This window comes from Camelina sativa, chromosome 17, assembly GCF_030686135.1.
Source record: "Camelina sativa cultivar CO46 ecotype springtype chromosome 17, ASM3068613v1".
NCBI lineage: Eukaryota > Viridiplantae > Streptophyta > Magnoliopsida > Brassicales > Brassicaceae > Camelina > Camelina sativa.
The window spans coordinates 34,990,667-35,017,747 of record NC_141896.1 but is presented as its reverse complement, the minus strand read 5'-3'; the positions used below and the strand labels follow the sequence as shown (position 1 = coordinate 35,017,747).

The window sequence follows — 27,081 nt, the reverse complement described above, 5'->3', positions numbered from 1 at the left end:
GTTGGGATTTAAGCGGAAGAAGTTGAGAAGGAGAGAATTGTCGGCAAGGAGAATGAGATAAAATGTTGTATTCCGTAAGCGAGTATTACAAAGGTTTACATAAGACTATTTATACTAAGGGAAACTAGGGCTACACCCTTTATTACAAATCGCATAAGAGATAAGAGATAAGGAAAGAGAATTGGTTCTTCCCAAGAGTGAAAGCGACCCCTCCTTGTTTCCTTAAACAAAGCACAACCCGTGACTCCTCTCTCTCTTCTACTCTAACGGCTACAAGGAGGATCTCGAGCCTTCTTATGGGCTTTAATGCAACCAGGCCTCCTCACTACTCCATATATTCGTAGGTGACTCGGCCTTATAGCATAACTGTACGGACGACCAATACTTGTTCAGACTAGCATGATCACTTGTCAATATGAAACACATCCTCAAACTCCTCCACTACCGGAATACCGCTAACCGTAGACTTCCCCACTGACTCTGGCATAGATATAGTAACCAAATAAGCATCACGGCCCTTCTCGATCATCTTCCCAGCCTAGATGGCCGAGATCACGAGACTCCCCGAAGTTGGTCTAATGCCCTGAAACACCAACTTCCCTCCTGGACGCTCAAACTCCACTCTACCCCGATGGCAATCCAAATGCACCATATGCCGATGCAACCAATCCATCCCGAGAATAACATCATACAACTCCACTAGACTGATAAGCAAATCCGCTGGCCATGACTCTCCTGCGATCTGAATATCAACTCCTCCAACTCGTCCAACAACCCTCAGGAATTTGCCTCCCGCAACTCTGACAACTCCTGAACGCTCCCGGGATCCCCTCTGACTTCCGCGCTCTCTGCACACTCCGGAGTAATGAATCAATGAGAAGCTTCAGAATCAAACATAACGTGGGACTTAAACCCGCCCACCAACAAGGTCCCTACACAAACCTCATGTGTTGAGAACCTAACACTTTATCACAGGAAAAACATAAAATCTGAACCGACTAAAATTCACAAAGCTTAAGTACCAGAAATTATACATGTGATCTCCCCGGCACTGGTTCCACCAGTCTCTGCTGTCGTGTAAACCCGTGGCGCCTGCTCAATACGAGCCACCTGCTGACCTCCAGGCTGCACCTGCTGCAACGCTGCCACTGCTGCCGGCTGCAACTTGGGACATAAGGGCCTGAAGTGCCATGGTAGCACTCCTCTTGGGACAGCTAGCAAACTTGTGATCCTTAATCCCACACTTGAAGCAACCCTCGCCACTCTGCGTCTGCGTAGCCTCCCACCTCCTCTTGGTTCCCTGCACAGGCTTGCCGCCCTTGCTAGAACTTCCATGATGCTGAGCCTTACTAGGCAGAACTGCTGGACTAACCGCCACTGACTGTGCCCAGATATCCTGCTCAATCTCTGTTGTAGTCTAAACCAGCTCTGCACGCGTAGCATAACTACGTCCTCTACAATGGACGCTCAAGTCATCACGAAGAGCCCTCATAAACCTCCTGATCTGGGCCTCCTCAGGCTCTATAGCCCGATCCCCATAACAAAGAAGTCGACTGAACTCCAAGTCCAGCTCCCGCACTGACCGTGTCTCCTGAGACAACTGAAGGAACTACACCTCCAACCGGTCCAAAGCCTCTCTAGGAAAATACTTGCGGTTGAACTCCAAGACGAAGTCAGCCCAAGTCATCTCCCTCTGCATTCTCCTAGCAACCACTTGATCTCCACCAAACCTGAGCATCACCACTCAAATGGTGGACCCCTATGTCCACCCAAAACTCACCAGGACTTCTCAGAGTATGGAAGTTACGTTCCACACTCGTCCCCCACGCATCTGCAACAGTAGGGTCTGTATCACCCAAAAACTGCACAGTCTTGAGACGCGTCATCTCCTTGAGCATAGACAAATAACGTCCATGTGCTCCTGCATCCGCAGCCACTGGCTGCCGCTCCTCCGCCACCACTGGTGGCACAACCTGAGCCTGAGCCAGTACCACAGCTGGCAACCACTCTAACACCTGTGCTAGCAAAGCTGCAAAATCAACACCAGGGACTCCCACACCCGGGACCCTAGCACCACCTGGAGCATCAACACCGCCCCCTTCGGCCACACTCACAGAATCCCCCAGAACACCCTACGACTCGCCAACACCCTCAACTGTCACACTCTGTTCCACGGTCTCACTAACCTCTAGGACTCTGCCCCTACCACAACCACGTTCGCGTCCACGACCACGATCAGCAACAGCACCATCTCTAGCCATCTACACTACCATGAACAGAAGACTAAGCAAACAAATTTCTATTGTAACACAGAAAACATAAACTCACTGTGGAATCACACAGTAGGCTCGAAGAGGATGTTCTAGGACTCCATGCCACACACAATTGACTAACTCACATAATCAATCAAAGCATGCAAATCCCAAACATCTACAGCACAAAGCCTAGTGAACCCAAACCTAGAACCGTAAGGGCTCTGATACCAAACTGAAACGACCCGACCCATTTTTTTTTTAATAATAAATAATAAATATAATATAATAAATAACTACAACTAGTGGTCTTATACCCACTAGCCACCTAACCACAAACACAATCAACAGCGGAATAACAATACCAATATCCAATAAATATAAATAACCAATATTCATAACATAACTAATATCAAAATAACCAATCATCAAAAAACATGGAACTAGCAACCTAGCAATGTTTCTAATGACTCAACTCTAGAAACCTAGCAATGCCGGACAACATCCAATCGAGTCCCTAGAACATCCTCCTCTTCATTGCCTTGATTCCACGATCACACTTTGCCTTTACCTGCACCACAAACACATATTGCAATGCATGAGTATTTTATAAAAACTCAGTAAGGCAATCCTCCCAATTACTGGGCTATACACACAAGCAATAGAGACATCTCTAACCATCAAACAACAATCAACAAACAACAAATAACAAACCAGGACTCTGCATCGGCAATTAGTAAGGCTTTCAAGCCAGATCGGCTGGTATGACATTATACAAAATCCGAGAAATATTATGTTGAATGGGGTTATAGGATAGGAAAGTATACAGTTGACAAAGTAGAGTTCGGCCCAACCTGTACAGCTCTAAAAGCTCATGCATAGAAACTTCGCCTTGCACCAAAAATTAAGCATTTTTTGGCAAATTGCATATGGTTCCCTCCCTGTGATAGACAGCTTAGATCACCGAGGCGTACAGTGTGATACTTGGTGGAAAAGATGTGATTCCGCGATCAAGACAATTAATCACGTTCTTTTTGAGTGTACATGTTTGCGTAAAAATTTAGGAATTGTCTTCAGTTTGGTTAATACAAGTGGGCTTTCCCTATGATTTGGTGTTTGCGAACTTGGATTTTATCTTTTGGAGGGGATCATCTCAATCGGGAGAACTTGAAAAAATTTATATAGTTATCATGTTTCTTATGGTCACTTTGGAAAGATAGGAATACAAAACTTTTTCAAGGAACGGACGTCGAGCCTTTTGATATCATTAATCAGGCTTTGTGTAAAAGATACTCTGGAAAGAGGCACAATCGTTGTCGAAAGACTCGCCGGGGACCTCAGAGTCTTTGGAACTTCATGGTCATTTATCTCATTTCCCGATAGATGTTTGACACCCGGGTTTCAGAGACATTTAGAGAGGTTTAAAATAATTGATTTGGCCACATATGTCACCAAAATGCACTTATCTTTTCGGTCAATTGTCCTGAGAGAACTCAAGAAGTGTGCTTATGTTGGAGTAGTCTCAGGATGGCTGACCATCCGGAAAGTGACTCTTGGAACTGTGTGAGTGAGGACAAAACACAGGGTTAGATCATGTAATGATTTGTAGGGAAGGTAACAAGTCTTAAAAACCTCCCGGACGTAGCAAGCTGACCATCGGATATGGATGAGCTCACGGGCCTACTGAGAGGATGTGAGGCCCATTAAGGAAGGTATGCCCATGGACTAGGAGTGGACATAGAGCCCACTAAGAGGTGATGGTCGGGGCGTTACAAGATAACTATTGGAAAGAGACTTATATTCAGGTTTGGGATGGTGGTGTTGTACCAATGAGGATCAGACTTTACTACTAAGAGTAAAATGTCTTTGTCAGAGTCCTTCCCCCCTTTGATCAATGTTAGAAGCACTGATATGGGTCATGGATAGTTTCGTTTATAGCGGAGTTGTTTGTCAAGGCTTTGAGATAGAATCTGCAGAGCTAGTCGTGATGATCCAGATCCCTGAAGATTGGCTGGTGTTTTCCAACCTACGAGATGATTTCAACATCTTCGTGAGTCCTTTCCTTCCTCTACCTTTGCTAGAATCCTATGTTCGTCAATGTTTAAGGCGACTTGTCAAACTCGGTTTCCCAGATCACTAATATCAGTAAGTTTATTTATTAACTATTTTTCTCTTGTTTCGGCTATCAATATTGAAGTTCTCTTATAATTAATGTTTGGTTGACAAATATATATATATATATATATATATATATATATATATATATATATACTCTTACAATGATAGAACATATAAAAAGAAATAAAATATTTAGGATTGAGATGTGATCTTACAATGATAGAACATATAAAAAGAAATAAAATATTTAGGATTGAGATGTGAGAATGATTATTTATATGATACTAGATGAGGACCCGCCCGATGTGCGGGTTTAAAGTTTTATAAATTAAATTAAATTTAACAAAATTATGTTAAAATTTGTTGTATGTTATTTATAAATTTTATTTATATTATAATACACTGATTTATATCCATTTATAAATCTTTTATGTAGGTTACTATTAAAAAAGTATTTTTTTACATCTAAAATATACTCTATGTTACAAATATATTCTTTATCACCACCTAGAAAATATCTATATGAACACATTAAGCCAATTATTTTACTTTTACTTCTGCATAGTTTTTTAATTACTAAAATTGTTGGCTCAAAAAATATATTACATAATATATTGATCAATGATGTATCATCACAATAATGCATGATCACCATGGAGAAAACCTCGGCTCCGCCCTCATCCCTTATGGAGAGAACCTTGCGTCCAACCTCCTCCACCATGGAGAGACTTGGCTCTGCCTTCCTCCTTTGGGGAGATAACCTTGCGTCCAACCTCCTCCACATTCCTCCCTGGGGGAGGGAACCTTGTGTCCAACCTTCTCCACTATAGAGAGAACCTCGGCTCTGCTCTCCTCCAATGTGGATAGAAAATGTTCGCATCTTTTTGCTTTCTCAAAATGGCTTTGCTCCGACAACCAATGAAAGTTTAAACTTTTTTCTAACGTCACAAAATCTTTTGATAGTACCTAACGTTAAACCTTTCCCAATGTATTCGTGGAAAGTGTCTTTGACACACTATGATGTAGCCTCTGTCTCTGTAACGCCTCAACCGCCACCTTGCTTAATAAGCCCATGTCCACTCTCAGTCCATGGGCCCACTTTCCTAAGTGGGCCCTACATATATTCCCGGCCCATGGTGAAAGGACCGACCTTTTTAAAAAAAAAAATAATAAATAATAAATATAATATAATAAATAAACTACAACTATTGGTCCCATACCCACTTGCCACCTAGCCACAATCACAACCAACAGTGGAATAACAATACCAATAAATATCCAATAATAATCAATATTATAACCAATAAATATAACATCAACAATATCCAATAATCAAATGACAGGAAACATAGAACCAGCAACCTAGCAATGTTCTAATGACCCAACTCTAGCAATCTAGCAATGCCAGACAACATCAAACAGAGTCCCTAGAACATCCTCCTCTTCATTGCCTTGATTCCACGATCACACTTTGCCTTTACCTGCACGAGAAACACACATTGCAATGCATGAGTATTTTATAAACACTCAGTAAGGCAATCCTCCCATCTACTGGGTTATACACATAAGCAATTGAGTCATCTCTAACCATCAACAACAATCAACAAACAACAATAAACAAACCAGGAATCTGCATTGACCGACACCAACATGCATCGACCGACACCAAATGGAGGTTGCGTCGACCGACGCAAGATCTGCGTCAACCGATGCAAGGTTAACTTGCATCGATCGATGCTCCCAATGCATCGAACGACGCATTCTCGACATAACACGAAAACCCTAGAATTTACGCGCCGTCCTCGCATCTGCATCGACTGATGCACAAAGTGCATCGACTGATGCAATGCAGAGCATCGTTTTCCTCCAAAGCTTCTCGCCGGATCTTTGTTCCTACAACCACAAAACTCGATCCCAAGCCACAAGAAAGCTTCCTAACGTCAAGAACAACGATCAAACAAGTCTAACAACACACAACAAGCAAATTAGAGAGTTCTCAAGCTTAGATAAGCCATGGTCCTGCACTTACCTTTGCCAAGACGAATCTGAACCTAAACACAAGAAGAAACCGCCTCTAGGAAGCTCCTACAACGTTCTAAGCCTCAGATCTCACCAAGAAACGCCACAAATCACCCAAAATCTCCAAAACTTCTCAAAAACTTTTTCTCTCTTTCGTTCTCTCTCAAAAACGGCCACAACACCACGAATGAGACAAAAAATCGTGTTAAGAGTTTTTCCTTCACCCAAAACGCAGCATTTAACTTAAGTCAAAACGCATAATCTCAACCTTGCATCGACCGATGCAACAACTGCATCGACCAATGCAACTCATAAACCGGATTTCGGTTCACGGATGTTACAATTCTCCCCCACCAATCTAGATTCGTCCTCGAATCTCGAACAACCATCAGCCAAGGACTCCCGTGCAACCGTTTCCACGGCCCACACTCCTCCGACTGATCTATAGAAGGTCACCTTTAGGCGATAGACTCATGCTCCAGGCGTTATTTGCTCTCGACTTTTTGGACTTTCCTTTACTCATAGGCCTAAACCTTGAGTTTTCATTGGCTCCTCATCAGACCAAAGTCTGCATGCCAATGTTGGCTCCTCATCGGGCCTAAACCCGCATGCCATAATATATATATCCAAAACTCGTCTCTCTGGTTGCCACCCTACAGCGCGCCCCTGGATCGTCATCCGAAGTCGATATACCAACCATATTCCCAAGCCACAAAGTCTCTGAATATGGCAGTACTAGGAGAACCTAAGTCCTCCAAGAGCCGCGAGCAAACAATTCTGAACACGTCTGAGTCCTATCCCTATCCAAGTTTCCTTCCCGTGGCTCGCATAAAACATCTCAATGTCCTACCAACCACATATCCCCTCACTGGAATACCTCATGACCAAACAAGGATCATATACAAGGCCAAACAAAATGTCCTAAAGAGGACCGCCACCAAGGCCAAATAAAATGTCCTAAAGAAGACCGCCAACAAGGCCAACCAAATGTCCTAACAGGACCGCCACCAAGGCCAAACAAATGTCCTAAACAGGACCGCCACCAAGGCCACTCGTCCCGAAGGACCATCACAAACACCATCTGTCCCGAAGGACCGTCACAAAGACACTCTGGCTAAACAGCCCGCCACAAAGGCCACACAATTTGGCTAAACAGCCCGCCACAAAGGCCACACACGGCTAAACAGCCCGCCACAAAGGCCACACACGGCTAAACAGCCCGCCACAAAGGCCACACAATGTCTAAAAAGACCGCCACTCATGGCACACTAACTTGAAAGTCCGCCACTAAGGCCACCCAAGCCCTTCCAAGGCTCTTCACCGCTAACATGGACAAATTCTAACTCCTGTAATACTTTCCATATTTAGCACTTTCCATTTTTTGAAACTTTCCACTTTTGAAAACTTCTATTTCAGGAAACTTTCGTCCAAAAACCCTGCCTCACGGAAACTTTGTACCCCGAGCACTACCTCATTTTGTTACTGAGTCGCACAACCAACCACCCAAGAGACCGAGTAAACAAGAGAGATGGGCTAGAATACTCCATTCCCGCTCCAGCCACGGATTACAGACAGGACCAGGCTAAACAAGCTCAAGTCGCGGCTTGCTTCTCATACCACTTCTTGAACCTTGCCTTCATTTTCGCCTCAGGCTCCCAAGTCTTCTCCTCAACACCATCACAGTCCCAAAGGACTCTCATTAAAGGAATCTTCTTCTTCCAAAGTTCCTTGATCCTCCTCCCGAGAACCCTCACTGGTCTCGCCTCCACAGTCATGTTAGGCTGAAGATCCTCATGAATCTTAGCCAACACCTGCTCACCCTCACGGAGACACTTCCGCAACATAGACACATGGAAAACCTTATGGAACGCACGCATAACCTCAGGCAACTCCAGCCTATATGCTACCGGTCCCACCCGCTCAATCACTCTGAACGGACCCATAAACCTCGGACTCAACTTAGTCTCTGTCAATGACCTGTTCGGACCCTGCAACATGGCCATCTTGAAGTACACTCTATCTCCTAGCTGAAACTCAAGATCTCTTCTCCTCTTATCAGCATAACTCCTTTGCCTATCCTGAGCCTCCTTCATGTTCAGCTTGAGAACCCAAATCTTCTCTGAGGTCTCCTGAACAAAACTAGCACCAAACATGCTCCTCTCCCCCACCTGATTCCAGCATAACAGTGTACGGCATGGTCTCCCATACAAAGCCTCATAAGGAGCCATCTTAATACTCGCATGATAACTGTTGTTGTAAGCAAATTTTACCAGGTTCAGGTGATCTGCCCAATGGCCTCCCCAATCCAACACACACATCCTCAGCAAATCCTCCAGCATCTAGATCGTCCTCTCATACTGTCCATCTGTCTGGGGATGATAAGCTGTACTCATATGCACCTTCGTGCCCATCTCTGCCTGAAATACCTTCCAGAACACCGAATTGAACTTAGAATCCCTGTTAGACACAATGCTCACTGGCACCCCATGCAATCTGACTATCTCTCTCACATACTTCTTAGCCAAGACCGCTGCTCCATCAGACTTCTTAATGGCCAGAAAATGTGCTGACTTAGTCAACCGGTCCACAATGACCCAAATAGCATCAAAGGTCCGTGACACTGGCAATATTACCACAAAATCCATAGTGATCATATCCCACTTCCACTCAGGAATGGGTAAACTCTTCAGTAACCCACTAGGAACCTGATGCTCAGCCTTCACTAGCTGACACACATCGCACCTCAAAACCTAACTAGCCACATCCTTCTTCATCCCAACCCAATGATAGTACCTCTTGAGATCACGGTACATCTTATTCGCTCCTGGATGAATAGAAAACCTGCTCGCATGAGCCTCTCTCAGTATCTCCTGTCTCAACTCCTCATCCTTGGGCACACAAACCCGACCATGCACCAAGATAGTACCATTATCCGAGAACTGATACTCTGAATCCACATTCTTTGAGGCATTCACCAGCCCCAAATCCTTCTCCTGAGCCAACTGCACCCTACTCAGAAAATCTGCTCTATCCACTGCTTCCAAACCCAACGGTTCCTGTGAAACAGCACACAAGCTCAAAGCACTGATCTCTCCTACCAGAGACTTCATCTCCTGCTCCTGAGCCGAAGCTACCCTCTTCCGACTCAGAGCATCTGCAACCGTGTTAGCCTTACCAGGGTGATAGGCTATCTCCAAATCATAATCCGCCATAAGCTCTATCCACCGTCTCTATCTCAAATTCAGCTCAGGCTGAGTGAATATATACTTCAGGCTCTTTTGATCTGTAAACACCTGTACCTTTGCACCATAAAGATATGATCTCTAAATCTTCAGGGCAAAAACTACAGCAGCCATCTCCAAATCATGAGTAGGATAGTTGCCCTCATGCTTCTGCAACTGCCGCGAAGCATAAGCAATCACCTTCTCATGCTGCATCAACACACACCCCAAACCAACTCTGGATGCATCAGTATAAACCACATAGGGTTCTCCCTGCTCAGGCAAAGCCAACATTGGCGTAGTAGTCAACATCTCTTTAAGGCTTTCAAAGCCCTCCTCACACTCCTGTGACCACACAAAAGGAACATCCTTCCCTGTCAACTTAGTCATAGGGCGTGCTACATTTGCAAAACGCTGCACAAACCTCCTGTAGTAACTTGCCAACCTAAAGAAACTCTTGATCTTTGTGGCATTCTGCGGTCTAGGCCAATCTCTGATAGCCTGAATCTTCTCCAGATCTACAGAAACCCCCTCTGCAGAAACAATGTGACCCAGACTGCCCATCTCTCGCTGCCAAAAACTACACTTGCTCAACTTGGCAAACAACTTCTTCTCCCGCAGCTTCTCCAGCACTGCCCTCAAATGAACTGTATGCTCCTCAGGACTCTTAGAATAAACTAGGATATCGTCGATGAAAATGATGACAGACACGTCCAGAAACTCCTAAAACACGCTGTTCATCAATCTCATAAACGCTGTTGGCGCGTTAGTCAACCCGAAAGGCATCACCACAAACTCATAGAGCCCATACCTCGTCCTGAAAGCCGTCTTCCTCACATCTACCTCATCAATCGGTATCTGATGATAACCCGACCCCAGATCTACCTTGGAGAACCAAGTAGCACCCCTCAACTGATCCAACAACTCATCGATCCTAGGAAGAGAGTACTTGTTCTTCACAGTGACCCGGTTCAAACTCCGATAATCAATGCACAATCTGAAACTCCCATCCTTCTTCTCGACAAACAACACTGGCGCTCCCCACGGTGATACACTAGGACGGATGAATCCATTACTCAACAAATCCTCTAGCTGCTTCTTCAGCTCTGCCATCTCTGCTGGAGCCATCCTGTTAGGAGCCTTGGATAACGGCATCGTCCCCGGTTCCAGTTCAATGGTAAAAGGATCCGACCGAGATGGTGGTAATCCCTGCAAAGACTGAAACACATCCTCAAACTCCTCCACTACCAGAATACCGCTAACCGTAAACTTCCCCACTGACTCTGGCATAGATATAGTAACCAAATAAGCCTCACAGCCCTTCTCGATCATCTTCCCAGCCTGAATGGCCGAGATCACAAGGCTCCCCGAAGTCGGCTAATACCCTGAAACACCAACTTGCCTCCGGAACGCTCAAACTCCACTCTACCCCGATGGCAATCCAAATGCACCCTATGCGGATGCAACCAATCCATCCCGAGAATAACATCATACAGCTCCACTGGACTGATAAGCAAATCCGCTGGCCACGACTCTCCTGCGACCTGAATATCAATTCCTCTAGCTCGTCCAATCACTCTCAGGAACTTGCCTCCCGCAACTCTGACAACTCCTGTACGCTCCCCGGAATCCCCTCTGATTCCCGCACACTCTGTGATCGCCATGGCACTGGTTCCACCAGTCTCTGCTGTCGTGTAAACCCGTGCCACCTACTGACCTCCAGGCTGCACCTGCTGCAACGCTGCCACTGCTGCCAGCTGCAACTTGGGACAAAAAGGCCTGATGTGTCCTGTCTCCCTACAATGATAACATACCTGAGGCCCTACCGTCGGAGCACTCCTCTTGGGACAACTAGCAACCTTGTGATCCTTGCTCCCACAACTGAAGCAACTCGCACCACTCGGCCTCTACGTAGCATCCCACCTCCTCTTGGTTCCCTGTGCAGGCCTAACGCCCCTGCTAGAACCACCCTGCTGCTGAGCCTTACTAGGCTGAACTGCTGGAGCTACCGCCACTGACATCCTCCTCAATCTCTGCTGATCTGATTATTTGCTCGGATATCCTCCTCAATCTCTGCTGCAATTTCAACCAGCTCTGCACGCGTAGCATAACTCTGCCCTGTACAGTGAACTCTCAAATCATCATGTAGAGCCCTCAAAAACCTCTTGATCTGAGCCTCCTCAGACTCCAAAGCCCAACCCCCATAACAAAGAAGTCGACTGAACTCCAAGTCCAGCTCCCGCACTGACCGTGTCCCCTGAGACAACTGAAGGAACTACACCTCCAACCGATCCAATGCCTCCCTAGGAAAATACTTGCGGTTGAACTCCAAGACGAAGTCAGCCCAAGTCATCTCCCGCTGCACTCTCCTAGCAGCCACTGATCTCCACCACAATTCAGCATCACCACTCAAATAGTAGACCCCTATGTCCACCCAAAACTCTTCAGGACATCTCAGAGTATGGAAGTTACGTTCCACACTCGTCCTCCACGCATCCACAACAGTAGGATCTGTACCACCCAAAAACCTCTCAGTGAAAAGGCCCTTCATCTCCTTGAGCATAGACAAATAACGTCCATGAACTCCTGCCTCTGCAGCCACGGGCTGTCGCTCCTCCGCCACCACTGGTGGCAATACCTGAGTCTGAGCCGGTACCACTGGCGGTAACCGCTCCAACACATGTGCTAGCATAGCCGGAACATCAACACCAGGGACTCCACCCGCTGGGACTCCCACACCCGGGATCCTAGCATCACCGGCCACTAGAGCATCAACACCGCTCCCTCCTGCCACACCCACGAAATCCCCAGGTACACTCTGCGACTTGCCAACACCCTCAGCTGTCACACTCTGGTCCTCGGTCTCACTAACCTCTTGGACTCTGCCCCTACCACGACCACGTTCGCGTCCACGACCACGTCCGCGTTCACGACCACGTCTGCATCCACTACCGCGTCCACAACCACGTCCGCGTCCACGACCACGACCAGCAACAACACCATCTCTAGCCATCTGCATTACCATGAACAGAAAACTAAGCAAACAAATTTCTATTATATATCTGTTAATGTAAATATATTTATATAATTTCTAAGAGAGAATATTAAGCCGTTGACTCATTGTCAGAGTAATTGATTTCGAAGATAGGGAATATAGTATTACTTGGTTTTCAGTTCGTATCTAAAACATATTATAAAACTAAACACAACCAATATATATTTTTCCTTTTAAATATAAATAAAAGTTCTTAACAAAATTATTTTTAAAAAGGTTGAATAGGTTAAAATATACTCATGAAGGACACATGGTTTTAGCTAGTTTTGTTTAGTAGCAGCATTTTCCATTGCAAATACCTGAATTTAAACTTAAATATCATGTAACAAAATGACTAAGAAGTTTTGTTTTTAAGAATATATATATATATATATATATATATATATATATAGTGTTAATTCACCTCTTAACTTCAGCAGACTCAGTTCACAACTTGAAAGGGATGAAGATCAGCAATACAGGGCCAACAATCAACCACCTAATGACTATTGATGACGCTCTTTGCTTTTGTAATGCACACCCAAGATCTTGTTCTACAATAATGGGGGTCATGCTTGATTATGAAAAAGTTTATGTTTAAATGGTAAACTTGAATAAGCCGGCCATTACTAGAGTGAAACAACATGTCCAGACAAGATTCATAATATTGGAGGGTGTGGTAAATACTAGGGGTTACCAGAGCCTATTGGTTGGAAAAAATATATAGATATTTATCTATGTTGTGGAGAAAGTTTGACAGAGGACTAAAGGGTGGAACACCATATCTTTATCAGAAGCAGGCAAGGAATTCTACTCAAAACAGTGGCTATAGCCATACATGTTTACTCGATGAGCTGTTTAAAGCTTCCTAAGGGAACCATTGAAGAAATGAATAGTATTTTGTGGTGGGATAAGAAGAATGGTAGAAAACTGATGAATTGGGTCTCTCGGCGCAGTCTAGGACTGCGGTTTGTCATTGTGGCCTGTGTGGGTTGGTGGTGGAGGAGTCTTAATCGGAGTTTGGGGCGGTTTCGTTCTTCTCCGGTGTGGCAGTAGACTTTATGTTCATTGTGGTAAGTTCTCTCCACAGCTTGTGGTCCTCTGTTTCTTTAGGCATTGGTTGTGTTGTGAATTCGGATGAACAGAAACAGAATAAGAAAGACTTTGAAAAGAGAAACAGAGTGTTCTTGAGGCGAATACCCTTTGTATAGGGTTTATATTATTAATCTGATAAACAACCTTACAATCCCCTAGTCTTCTTATATAGGCCTCAAAAAACCCGATACAATAGGAAATAAAAGATATTGTGAATCTTCTAGAATCTATTACACCGTACAGGCGGCTGCGCCGCCTACACCCCCAAAACCCTAACCCTAAGTTGCCTTGAGTCGGTCTCTCCAAAAGCCTAGTAAAAGCCCAGTAAAAGCCTTGTACGCCTTACACAGTCTTGTACATCTTTGTAGACGTCTTCAGAGATTTCAAGTCACTTTAACAACAAACTCCACATTGACGACAAAATCTCATTGACTTCAACTTCAACTCCTTGTTAGCTTTTGGGGAAACCTTTTGTCTTCATCTAGCAATGAAAGACCTGGAGCAAATCCAAGCAGTGCTTGAACGTCTCCATGGTGACTGGCTTGGTCAACATATCAGCTGCATTCTCAGACGTGTGCACCTTCTGCAGTAAAATCACACCAGAAACTGACAACTCTCTGATCTTGTGATATCTTACCTCAATGTGCTTTGTTCTACCATGATACACTTGATTCTTTGCCAGATATAAAGCACTCTGACTATCACAGTGTAGCTGAACTCCACCTTGCTCAACACCCAATTCCATTACAAGTCCGCTAACCCATAATGCCTCCTTAGCTGCCTCTCCCATTGCCATGTACTCGACTTCAGTGGTTGACATGGCAACTACAGACTGTAACACAGACCTCCAACTTATAGGTGCTCTAGCAAGAGTAAATACATACCCGGTTGTAGATCTCCTGTTATCAAGATCACCTGCATAATCTGAATCAACGAAACCCACGACTTCTGCCTTGCACTCATGTCCTCCAAACATGAGACCACGATCTGTAGTACCCTTCAAATACCTGAGAATCCATTTCACTGCATTCCAGTGCTCCCTCCCAGGTTTAGACATGTACTTACTGATTTGACTAACAGCTTGAGCCAAATCTGGTCTTGTGCAAACCATCGCATACATCAGACAACCAACTGCACTAGCATAAGGAACTTGTGCCATGTTTCTGATCTCCTCATCAGAAATAGGGCTCTAACGTGCTGAGAGCTTGAAGTGATTCGCCAGAGGAGTAGACACAGGTTTTGCATTCTTCATGTCAAACCTTTCAAGTATCTTCTCAATGTAGCTTCTTTGAGATAACCACAATCTCTGAGAACTCCTATCCCTACAAATCTCCATCCCAAGAATCTTCTTTGCAGCACCAAGATCCTTCATCTCAAACTCTTCTCCCAGTAGCCCTTTCAACTCAACAATATCATCCATATTGCTTCCAGCAATGAGCATATCATCAACATACAACAGCAAAAATATGGGAGAATTATTACCAATGTTCTTCACATAAACACAGCAGTCATACTCACATCTCTGGTACTCTATCTGCAACATGTAAGTATCAAAACGTTTGTACCACTGTCTAGGAGCCTGCTTCAGCCCGTATAAAGATCTTTTCAGTCTGCATACAAGTGCCTCCTCTCCAGACTTGACAAACCCTTCAGGTTGCTCCATATATATCTCTTCCTCCAAATTCCCATGGAGAAACGCTGTCTTCACATCCATCTGCTCAAGATGAAAATGCCAACAAGCTACCAGTCTCAACACAACACGGATGGACGTGTGTCGAACTACAGGGGAGAAAATCTCGTCATAATCAACCCCTGCCCTCTGTGAGTACCCTTTCGCTACTAGTCTCGTCTTGAAAGTCACAACTTCCTTCTCAGAGACTCCTATTTTCCTCTTGAAGACCCACTTGCAACCATTTGCTTTCTTCCCCTTTGGAAGTGTTGTAAGCTCCCATGTCTGATTCTTGTTCAGACTAACTGTCTCCTCTGTCATAGCAGCAATCCATTCTTCCTTTTCAGGACTGTTAATAGCTTCACGAAAACTTGATGGATCATTTGTACCAATCATCAAAGCATAGCTAGCCATATCTTCATACCCATATCTGACAGGTGCCTTCACTACACGCGTTTCCTTGGTTGCAGCCAAACTCCCCTCTGTACGTATCTGATTATCCTTCTTCCCCACCTTAGGAGACTGCTCCACCTCAGGGGTTTGCTCATCTGCTTCTGCTGCTGGTCTAGCTTCACTAGACTCCTCTTCATCCTCCGCTATCTCTGAACCAGTATCAGCCTCAATGGTTACAGGAACTCGTTGTGAACTCGCCTGTAGCAGCATGTATTGCTCATCAAACACCACATCTCGGCTGATCGCTCTTTTCTTAGCCTCAAGATCCCATAACTTGAAACCTTTCACGCCTTTCTCAAATCCCAGAAAAACGCACTTCTTGGACTTCGAATCCAGCTTTGACCTTTCGTCGTTGGGAACTAACACATAAGCTGGACATCCAAAGATTCTCAAGTTTGATAGATCAATTTCTACCCCAGTCCATACCTCTTCAGCAACCTTTCCTTCTAAAGAAACCCTTGGCGATCTATTGATGAGGTAGACCGCCATGTATACGGCTTCAGCCCAGAAGATCTTCGGGAGTCCTGCATTCAACCGCAAACACCTTGCTTTCTCTGCAATAGAACGATTCATCCTTTCACTTACACCGTTCTGTTGTGGTATTTTTCGCACTGTAAAGTGCCTCTGAATACCATGCTCCTCACACAGCTTCTGAAACTCTCCATTAGTATACTCTGTACCATTATCAGACCTCAAATACTTCATCTTCCTCCCTGTTTGGTTTTCCACTTCAGCCTTCCAAATCTTAAATTTCTCAAAAACTTCAGATTTCTGCCTCATGAAGTAAACCTAAACCTTCTTAGAAAAATCATCTATAAAGATGACATAGTATCTACTTCCTCCTAATGAATGTTCTTGTGTAGGCCCCCACACATCAGAATGCACATAGTCTAAAAGACTCTTTGTGGTGTGTAGACCTGTCTTGAAAGATGCCTTGGACTGCTTCCCCATCACACAGAACCTACATAACTCCATCTTACAATTCTTCAAACCATCCAGAAGACCCCTCTTGTGAAGTTCAGACAAACCATGCTCTCCAATATGCCCCAACCGCATATGCCATAGAGCTGTGTTATCTGATTCAGTTACCACGGCTGCAGCTCCACCTACAACCACGTTTCCAAGTAAACGATACACACTCCCTGCTGTGAGCTGACCCTTCATCAACACCATATCTCCTTTGCGCACATTCACACAGTTATCATCATCAGTTTCGAACCTGAATCCGTCCCTGTGAAGTGAACCAAGAGATATCAGATTCTTCTTCACCGTTGGAAGATGCCTCACTTCAGTTAAAATCCTAAAAGTGCCATCATACATCCGAAATTTGATCTGTCCAATACCAACAACGCTGCAGCTTCTATTGTCAGCCATTTGAACAGTTCCAAAATTTCCAGCCTGATACGTGTCAAACCAATGCTTGTTTGAAGTCATGTGGAATGAACAGCCTGTATCCAGTATCCAAGAATCTGTGTGATTGCTTGTAGTCACTGCAAGCAAATCGAACTCGACCTTCACTGCGTCTTCTGCCTGAACCATGTTCAAAGAATTAGATGAACCTCCTGTCTCGTTCTGCTCCTTGTTCAGAGGACAATCTCTCTTATAGTGTCCTGGTTTCTGACACTTATAACAGATTATCTTCTTCATCTTGCCATCTCTCTGCTTTCCCTTGTTCTTCTGTACTCCGCTACCTTGACTTATACTCACATATAGTCCATCACCTTGAGGGTTGTCACTGCTACCACCACCATGCTTTTGGCGTCGGTTATGATGCCCAAGCAGCGAGTCTGTAGCCGACTGCAGACTTATCGTCTCTTTGTCAGCCAATAGTGCAGTCACCAACGTCTCATATACAGGAGTTAAAGAACACAACAGCAGCATGGCCTTATCCTCGTCCTCAACTGTAACACCCACACGCCCTAGATCTCCAGTGATCTGGTTGAATTGGTTAATATGCTGGACCAGATTTGTTCCTTCAGCCATCTTAAACCAATACAGCCTCTGTTTCAGGTACATCTTGCTAGATGGGGACTTCGACATGTACATCTTTTCTAGCTTATCCTAGATCTCTTTTGAAGATCTGAGATCTAGAACCTGATGCACGACTTCATCTCCAAGACATGTTCGTATCATTGAACCCGCCTTCTCCCTCATCTCATCCCAGTCATCCTGCGAGATCGCTTCTGGCTTTGTGTCTAACAAAGCTTTCTTCATCCCTTGCTGATTCAGCATGTCCTTCACCCGGGTCTGCCAGAGACAGAAGTTACCTGTTCCATTGAAACGTGGAACCTCAAACTTTTCGGAACTCGTCATTGAACCTGGCGCTCTGATACCAGTTGTTGTGAATTCGGATGAACAGAAACAGAATAATAAAGACTTTGAAAAGAGAAACAGAGTGTTCTTGAGGCGAATACCCTTTGTCTAAGGTTTATATTATTAATTTGATGAACAACTTTACAATCCCCTAGTCTTCTTATATAGGCCTCAAAGAACCCGATACAACAGGAAATAAAAGATATTGTGAATCTTCTAGAATCTATTACACCGTACAGGCGGCTGCGCCGCCTACACCCCCAAAACCCTAACCCTAAGTTGCCTTGAGTTGGTCTCTACAAAAGCCTAGTAAAAGCCCAGTAAAAGCCTTGTACGCCTTACACAGTCTTGTACATCTTTGTAGACGTCTTCAGAGATTTCAAGTCACTTTAACAACAGGTTGGATTAGGTTTTTGTATGTTGTTGTCGTGTTCGTTTTATGTTATGGCTTGAAAGGCTAGTCGTGAATATTAGGCGAGGGTTTCCGAGTTGAATAGAGGCAGCGATTCAGTATAGTTGGTGTGGTCTAACACATGGGAATTATTTCTTGATGCGTCATGCTCAGGATTGGTGGCAGGAGGCGGCTTCGCTGGCTGCCCTTAGATGCTCCTGTGACGCCGGTTTGATTATGTCCTCTTTAGCTGTTCCAATTTTGCGTTAGTCCAATGAGAAGCTATACGCACCCTTCTGTTATGAGATTTTGAAGGCTTGCTTTGGAGAGGGTTTCCTCATGGCAACAAAGAGAGAAGATCCGGTGTTAGTGGCAGATTTTTGAGGCGAATATATGATTCTAGACTTGAAAATCTGTTCATGAATCTAGAAGCCATTGTAAGAGATAAACCCATAAAATTAAAATTAATCATTGTCTTCGTCGGCGAGTTTAGAACATAAAAGGATATCTTGGTTTTTTTCATGCTTCAACGCTTCAAAGGCGGTTTAGTTATTGTTTTTTTTTTTTTTTTTTGTGAATGGAAAAGGAAATATACATATATATATATATATATATATTAATTTCTTTTCGGGAAAAAAAGATGACATAAGATAATGATAACCTAAGTTATATAAAGAAGGGGCAGGGCAAGTTAGAAAATCCTGATTTCCTTTGTCTTCGGAACAATGACGACGACGATCTCTGATCTTTCGAAAAATTTGGTAGAGAAGATACTCTCGAGGGTTCCGGAAACTTGTTTGGGAGCGGTGAGATCGACGTGCAAACGATGGAACAGTTTATCCAAAGTTAAGATGTTGTGCAAAGCAGAAGCAAGGCATCAGTTTCTAGGGTTCATGATGAAGAAAAATAAGCTTTGTTCAATGAGGTTCGATCTCAACGAAAAAGAAGAAGGAAGTGACGAATTTGTGGATCCATCTATAAAGGAGTTGGGTAATTTTCTAAATCAAGTGGAGATATCTAATGTCTTTCAATGCGATGGCTTGTTGTTGTGCGTGACCAAAGAGGACAACACCAGGCTCGTGGTATGGAACCCTTATTTGGGTCAAACCAGGTGGATCCAACCCAGAAACAATTACCACACACTGGACAGGTATGCTATCGGATACGACAATAACCGTCAACACAAAATCTTGAGGTTTTTGGATGATCATGAAATCGACATGGATGATCATGAAATCGACATGGGTGATCATGAAATATACAGGAAACACGTTTTTGGGTACGAAATCTATGCTTTTAGCTCTAATTCATGGAGGATTCTTATCAACGTGGTGCGTCTTTGAAGGGAAACACATACTTTATTGCTAAGGAAAAAATAATATTTGAAGAGGATGGAGAGATACCAGAGCCGGCAGACTATATACTCTGTTTTGATTTTACAACGGAGAGCTTCGGACAGTCTCTTCCTCTCCCGTTTCAGCATTTTCGTTTCGATGCTGGAGCTCTATCTTCTCTTAGAGACGAGAAACTCGCTGCATTATATCAGAGCGTGGACAGATCAGAGGTGGAGATTTGGGTTACAACTATGATTGAGCCCAATGCTCTGTCGTGGAACCCTTTCTTAAAAGTTGATATGAACAAACACTATGGTTCTGGTTTTCAGTTTCACTATGACGGTGGCAGTTTCTTCATAGACGAGGAGAAGAAAGTCGCCTTGGTTTTTCACTTTGACGAATCCGAAATGACCCGCTATGAGGATGCAGCTTACATCATTGGAGATGATGGGTACGTTAGAAAAGTGTGTCTTGGCGAAGCTGTGAATCATGGAGCATCTCTCAACTTCAGCGAATATGCGGCTTCTTGCCCACTTGTGTGTTGTGGCTCTTATGTTCCAAGTTTAGCACATATCAACCAACTTGCAGGATTCAAGAAGGAAAGAGAAGAAGAGGAGGCGAACCAACAACCACTCGCTAACAAGAAGACTCACTATTAATTAATAGCTTTTTTTTTTTGCATCTCTTTTCATTCGTTTTTGTTTTGCATTGTCCTCTGCACACAATGACCCTTATTCTTGTTTCTGTTACAGTTTTAGCTGATCAGACATTATACAAATGTTCTTGTTCTGACTCCCCCGAATTCCCCCTCTCATTTGTAGTCATTTACCTCTCTCAGGCGTACTTGGTTACTGCATTCTGCATTTTAATATTTTTTTTATCCTGGTGTTTCCTTATTTTGTGATATTCAAGGTTTTTGTTGTTTCTTGTTTATCACAATGTAAGCATATTATATAAGTTAAACTAGTTGATATACGGGTTGTTGTATACTATGTTATGATAATCAATTTAAACATATTTAATAATTATAAAAAGAAGCATAACAAATAAATTTCACTTTCAATAACATCTTTGACACTTTTTTTTAATTCAAATTATACAATACCAAAATACATCACTTATTTAAATATAATTAGAATGTACAAACATATCTCTTGAATTTCTTCAATTTTTATTGTTGAACTTTGATAATAGTTTTCATTTGCATTTTTGAGCATTTGACAGTAAACAACATATTATTAATGATAACAATGAAAATTTTCTATAATATTCATATATTTAATTTATGTTGTTCATATAAAATATCATATCACCTAAACTATTTAAGGGTTAATAATATGATGAGTCTTGTTAAAAAAAATGCATTACAATTTTGATGGAGGTAAAAGAGAGTCAAAAAATTTGATTTGATGATTATATTACAAAAAGTTCGTTTAAACAGTCCATATTTCTAAGAACAAAAAATATACATGAATATATAAGAAATAATCAAACATTCAAATTAAAGAATGGAGATTGCTTCTTTAGCTTCATTCGCTTATTATGATATGATTAAAATGTATATTTTAAAATATGTATCGATAAATTAATTTTCTTGTACCATTAGCCATCAAAGTTTTGTTATGCATATTTATTTTAATTTAAATTATAAGAAAACAAAGAAGAACGGAAAATTACATATAAACAAAGAAAAAAAAATTAAAGAAGGTGATCTGGTTCCAGAAGTCAAGAGAGAAATGGTTCAACTTGGGGGACCGGAATACCAGCTTCTTTCATACCTCCACTATTATTCGACGACGTTAGAATAGGGTTGAGGCTTTGAAAAATGATGCTGGAATTTGGTTGACTGATCCACGGGAGCTTGAAAACATGGCAGTGGCATACTATAAGCGGTTATACACTTTGACGGATGTTGACTTGGTTGTTGCTGGATTACCAAGAGGAGGGTTTCAAGCATTCACCTGGGAAGAGAAGCTCAGTCTCAGTAAGCCTATGCTTGCTGAAGAGGTGAAGAATGCTATCAGTATTATGGGTGCCTATAAAGCTCCGGGCCCAGATGGATACCAACCCATCTTTTACCAGAAGTGTTGGGACGTTGTTGGAGAATCAGTCGTTAAGTTTGTGTTACAATTCTTCGACACGGGAGAGCTTCCGTCGGGGATGAATGATGCGTTAGTATGTTTGACCCCTAAAGTGGCCAAGCCAGAGAGGATTACACAATTTCGACCCATCAGTTTGTGTAATGTTATTTTAAGATTATAACAAAGGTAATGGTGACACGGTTGAGGCTGGTGATATCCAAGTTGATTGGTCCTTCCCAATCAAGCTTTATACCAGGACGACTAAGCATGGATAACATTGTTATTGTCTAGGAAGCAGTTCATTCGATGAGAAGGAAGAAAGGTCGGAAGGGTTGGATGTTATTAAAACTGGATTGGAGAAGGCTAACGATCGTATAAGGTGGGATTTTCTGGAGGATACATTGCTTGCAGTAGGTTTCTCGAACTTATGGATTAAGTGCATTATGTAGTGTGTCACAAACCCGTCAATGAACATTTTGTGGAATGGAGAAACAACAGAGTCTTTTAAACCTTCTAGGGGGTTACGTCAAGGGGATTCATTTTCTCCATACTTGTTTGTCCTGTGTTTGGAGCGTCTTTGTCAGATGATTGATAGAGCTACAGCGGGGAAACAATGGAAACCGATCAGGTTATCACAAGGTGGAGCTCTTCTTTCACATATCTTCTTTGCTGACGACCTGATTATTTTCGTTGAAGCTTCAGTAGCACATATACGCGTTATTCGGGGGATTCTTAAGAAGTTTTGACTTGCTTCGGGACAGAAGGTGAGCCTCGAGAAGTCAAAGATTTATTTTTCTCATAATGTATCACGGGATATGCAGCGGTTGATATCAGTGGAGAGTGGTATTAAATCAACAACTGACCTGGGTAAGTATCTTGGGATGCCGAGTATCTTCGAAGTTAGCAGGGTGGAAGGAAAGATATTTGAGCTTTGCGGGTCGGCTAACATAAATGAGAGCTGTCTTAGGAGCGATCCTGATTCATACCATGAGTCCAAAATCGTTATTGGATGAGTTGGAGAAGGTGTCATGTTCTTTTCTTTGGGGTAGCACCTTGGAGAAACGAAAGGAACATCTTGTAGCCTAGGATAGGGTTTGTGCTCCTAAGGGTGAAGGAGGGTTGGGCATTAGGCGTATGCAAGACATGAATAAGGTGTTACTCGCTAAAGTGGGGTGGAGGTTACTGGGTGACCAGGACAGTTTATGGTCTCGTGTGCTTCGACGCAAATACCGGGTGGGGGATCTCCGGGTGGTGAACTGGTTAAAACCAAAAGGGAGTTGGTCTTCCACTTGGAGAAGTGTAGCGATTGGTATTAGAGAAGTGATTTTACCAGGTCATGGTTGGGTTGTAGGTGATGGATGACAGATTCGTTTCTGGAAGGACAAGTGGTTGTTGGAAGTGCCTATCATCAACAGAGCAGAAAATGGGATCACTGAGAGCAGAATGAATGAAATGGCAAGCGATTTATGGGAAGCTGGGAGGAATTGGAGGTTGGACGGAATAGCACCTTAGGTTTCGGTGGATGTCAGGTTGAGACTCGGGGCTGTGGTTTTGGACACTTTTCTGGGGCTCGAGATAGAATATCATGGCCAAAGACGGCAAATGGACAGTTCAAAGTCAAGTCGTCGTACTCTATGCTTACTCATAATCTGTGTGAGGGTCCCTAGCCTGATCGTTTTTTTACTCGTGTTTGGGGTGTTGTGGCTCCGGAGCGGGTGAAGGTTTTCTTGTGGTTGGTTGGACATCAGGCTCTAATGTCAAATTCTGAGAGGTTTCGTCGACATCTATGCGCCTCTTTGTTGTGTGAAGTTTGTAAAAGTGGAGAGCAAACTATACTTCATATATTGCGGGAATTCCTGGCGATGAATGGGGTTTGGAGGCGTCTGGTACCAGTTCAGAAACAGCCTTGGTTTTTCTCTGCGTCTTTACTTGAATGGCTTTTCACTAACTTGAATGTGGAGACATGTTCAAGGGTTTTGGTGTGGTCTACTTTGTTTAGTGTTGCGGCTTGGTGGGGGTGGAAGTGGAGATGTGGTAATGTGTTTGGGGCGCAAGGTGAACATGTGGACATGTTCAAGGGTTTTGGTGTGGTCTACCATAAGGGATCAATGCTCGAATTGGTCTCGGTCTAAAGACTAACGTTTGAAGCTGTGGGTACCAACCTTATTCTTTCCACCAACCTTGTTTTTTCCCAACCAATCTCACAGTCTCTGTCTAACGACTGATGATTTCTTTAAGCCTTGGGTAAAGTAAAGGGATTGTTTTACCCTATCTCAGTCACACAGACTACGATGTTTCTTTAAGCTTTGGGTAACAAAAGGGATTGTTATTTTTCCAATGTCAGTCACAAAGACTGAGATTTCTTAAGCCGTTGGTAACATAAGGGATTGTTGTTTCCCAATCATCAGTCACAGAGACCAAAGATTTCTTTAAGCTGTGGATAACATACCCAAACCAATCTCAGTCACAAAGTCTGAGATGTTTTTACCGTGGGTAAGAAAAATGATTGATTTGTCCCTCATCTCAGTCACAAAGACTGAGATCTCTTTAAGTTGTTGGTAACAAGGTTGTGTCATTTCCCAATCGATCTCAGTCACAAAGTCTGAGATGTTTCCAGGCCGTGGGTAAGAAAAGGGATTGATTTGTCCCTAATCTCAGTCCTTGTGACTGAGATTACTTTAAGCCGTTGGTAACAAAAGGAATTGATTTGTCCCTAATCTCAGTCACAAAGACTGAGATTTCTCTAAGCCGTTGGTAACAAGATTTCTTTGTGATTTGTCCCTAATATCAGTCACAAAGACTGAGATTTCTTAAAAAATTGGTAACAAAAGGAATTGATTTGTCCCTAATCTCAGTCACAAAGACTGAGATTTCTTTAAGCCGTTGGTAACAAAGTTTCTTTGTGATTTATCCCTAATCTCAGTCACAAAGACTGAGATTTATTTAAAAATTGGTAACAAAAGGAATTGATTTGTCCCTAATCTCAGTCATAAAGACTGAGATTTCTTTAAGCCGTTGGTAACAATATTTTTTGTGATTTGTCCCTAATCTCAATCACAAAAATTGAGATTTCTTTGTGATTTATCCCTAATCTCAGTCACAAAGACTGAGATTTTTTTAAGCCGTTGGTAACAAGGTTGGTAACCAGATTATTTTGTGATTTGTCCCTAATCTCAGTCACAAAGTCTGAGATTTCTGTAAGCCATTGGTAACAAAAGTGATTGATTTGTCCCTAATCTCAGTCACAAAGACTTAGATTTCTTTGTGATTTGTCCCTAATCTCAGTCACAAAGTCTGAGATTTCTTTAAGCCGTTGGTAACAAAAGGGCAATTTGGTCGTTGGTAACAAGGTTGGTAACAAAGATTTCTTTGTGATTTGTCCCTAATCTCAGTCACAAAGACTGAGATTTCTTTAAGCCGTCGGTAACAAATTTGTCCCTAATCACAGTCACAAAGACTAAGATTTCTTTAAACCGTTGGTAACAAGGTTGGTAACAAGATTTCTTTGTGATTTGTCCCTAATCTCAGTCACAAAGTCTGAGATTTCTTTAAGCCGTTGGTAACAAAAGGGCAATTTGGCCGTTGGTAACAAGGTTGGTAACAAAGATTTCTTTGTGATTTGTCCCTAATCTCATTCACAAAGACTGAGATTTCTTTAAGCCGTCGGTAACAAATTTGTCCCTAATCACAGTCACAAAGACTAAGATTTCTTTAAACCGTTGGTAACAAGGTTGGTAACAAGATTTCTTTGTGATTTGTCCCTAATCTCAGTCACAAAGACTGAGATTTCTTTAAAAATTGGTAACAAAAGGAATTGATTTGTCCCTAATCTCAGTCACAAAGACTGAGATTTGTTTAAGTCGTTGGCAACAAGGTTGGTAACAAGATTTCTTTGTGATTTGTCCCTAATCTCTGTCACAAAGACTGAGATTTCTTTGTGATTTGCCTCTAATCTCAGTCACAAAGTCTGAGATTTCTTTAAGCACACTACAAGAAAATTTTACATATACAGCGTCCAGAAAACGCTATAACAGGTTATCATAGCGGTATTGTGAACGCTATATATGCGCCCGTTATAATAGATATGGCACTTTACATAGCGTTTTCTTCTTATGCTATTATATCTTCCTTTTAGATAGCGTTTCTTTTATTGCAATTGTAAACTTTATATTAGTAGATAGTTATCGTTATTATTTATGGTTTCATATAATTCACAAACGCCACCATTAGTTTTAATATAGCGTTTGTTTTCTATCATTGTTATTGTTCCCCAGATTTTTAAATAATTGGATTTTTGTTTCCCATATTAGCTTATAGTTAAACATCCTGTCATTTATCAAACCAAAACATTATCTAATTGAAAAAGTTCATATATATTGCTACATCAAGTACAAATACAACAAGTTCACCAAGCCAAACAAGTTCTACAACCCAACACAATCCAAGACAATCCAACATAAGAGAAAGCTTCACATATAAACAATGTACTTATTAGGCCAAGCAGTAGTAGTACCTAACGCATCAGCAACAATCTCAAATTCTGATGTTCGTCTCCATACTCGTGCGTCGCCAATCAAGCAGATGTCAACCCAAACCTTGCTGACATTTGGACCCAAAGGATGGCAGTGGACAATGTCATTTGGATTTGTTGAAATAACTCGGCCTTCTGCAACTCTTTCTCCCGATCCAAAGCAATCCATGAGGAAGCATTTCTTCTTAGCTAAGTTGCTATTGTTGTAGCTGTTACTTGCACCACTCTACAAATTAAATTGCAGAAAATAATCACAATCACACAACTATACAACACATCATGTAAAAGACAGATTAATGTAAAGAGCTTTACCTTAGGTGATGATTCTTGAGTTGGTTCTACTTCTTTAGAACCTGATGTTCTTGCTCCTTTAGAACCTGTTGTTCCTCCTCCATCATTGAAAGATGCTCCACCTGTAATGACTAGAAATCTCAAAATAAAAGATCGAGGAAACGAACCGGAAAAGACCTAAGAAAGAAGAGGAAGGAAAATAAAGAAGAATGACCCAAGGAAGTCCGAGGAAATATTTGCGAGTCAAAGGATGACCAAGTCAAGACAGGAGTACCGGAT

The 27,081-nt window shown here is 42.7% G+C and overlaps 1 pseudogene; it reads left to right on the top strand.

Moving 5' to 3' along the window:
• The first annotated feature begins 19,173 nt into the window (after positions 1-19,173).
• Positions 19,174-20,886, top strand: LOC104759879 (putative F-box protein At3g20030 pseudogene; annotated as a pseudogene).
• Positions 20,887-27,081: the final 6,195 nt, after the last annotated feature.